This window comes from Sorex araneus, chromosome 2 (assembly GCF_027595985.1).
Source record: "Sorex araneus isolate mSorAra2 chromosome 2, mSorAra2.pri, whole genome shotgun sequence".
Lineage (NCBI taxonomy): Eukaryota > Metazoa > Chordata > Mammalia > Eulipotyphla > Soricidae > Sorex > Sorex araneus.
The window spans coordinates 100,900,025-100,901,043 of NC_073303.1; the positions used below are offsets into that span (position 1 = coordinate 100,900,025).

General features: G+C 38.9%; 1 non-coding gene across 1 annotated transcript; it reads right to left on the reverse strand.

The window, feature by feature from the left end:
* Positions 1-383: 383 nt before the first annotated feature.
* Positions 384-574, reverse strand: LOC129402659 (U2 spliceosomal RNA). Its single transcript, XR_008628763.1, has one exon. It is a non-coding gene; the product is annotated as a U2 spliceosomal RNA (small nuclear RNA).
* Between the last annotated feature and the right edge of the window lie 445 nt (positions 575-1,019).

Sequence of the window (1,019 nt, forward strand, 5' to 3'; positions counted from 1 at the left end):
TTGGGAGTTCCTACCTGTATTCTGTAAGTCTTAGTTTTCCTCCCCCTTTCATAAAGATTCTGACTTTCCAAGACCTTATGAAATGATTCTAGTTTTCTTTCTCTGAGGATCTAGTACCCTGGTTATAGGTGCCTAGGTATGTGTTCTGCTTGATATTTTGTTCTGTTCTTTCACTTGACTCTTGATGTCTTGGAGAATAAGGATCATGTACCCTTCCAGTTCAGAGCAGAAGCTGAGCCACTTCATTTTAAATAAGTGAGTGGATTTAAAATTTTAAGTCTTTACTTTTTAAGTATTTTGAGTATTATTGTTTTTCACATCATATCATATATTTTCAAGTGTATAGTCTTGGATGTATATGTACTGCTTTTTTTTTTTTTTAATCTTGGTGCACCATTCATGGAGGTACTGCAATTTCAGATTGATGTGTGAAATGGATGGAGAAAACTCCTATTCTATTTTCTAATCCAAAAAATACGCTTCATAAGTTCTCCTCATATAGAGAATGTATCAGTTATTAAATTGATAAGAATAGATACTACACTTGATCTTAGCCAAAAGGCCGAGAAGCAATATTTATGTACTACTTTATGTTCACCACTCAGATTCTACTTTCGAGCCTTCACCAGAGTCAACCCGTTTCACCCAATTTCCAAGTCCCCTTATCCTTTCCCTTCTATTTTGTTCTTCTCCAGTGAATGAATTTTGAGGAGTAGTCTGGAGTTGAAATAGGATGCAGTAGGATGGCATGGGGACTCCATAGAGAGGTGATATAGCAATTCTCTCACAAAAAAACTCCTTCCTGTCTCTTGGAGAAGCACTTGGGATACCCCACCTCTCCTTCCAGACAGTGATAATCCTGCCAAACCTGTCTGGGTCAAAGCCTTGCCTTGAGTCTCATCTTTGGAGTTCAGATTTCTTTTGGCTTTGGCTGAGGCAGGAAACATTTGCACTGTGAGGTTCCCCTCCTAGGGAATGTGCGCTGGCAGAGAATGGAAAGCCAGATGGAAAATACCTCC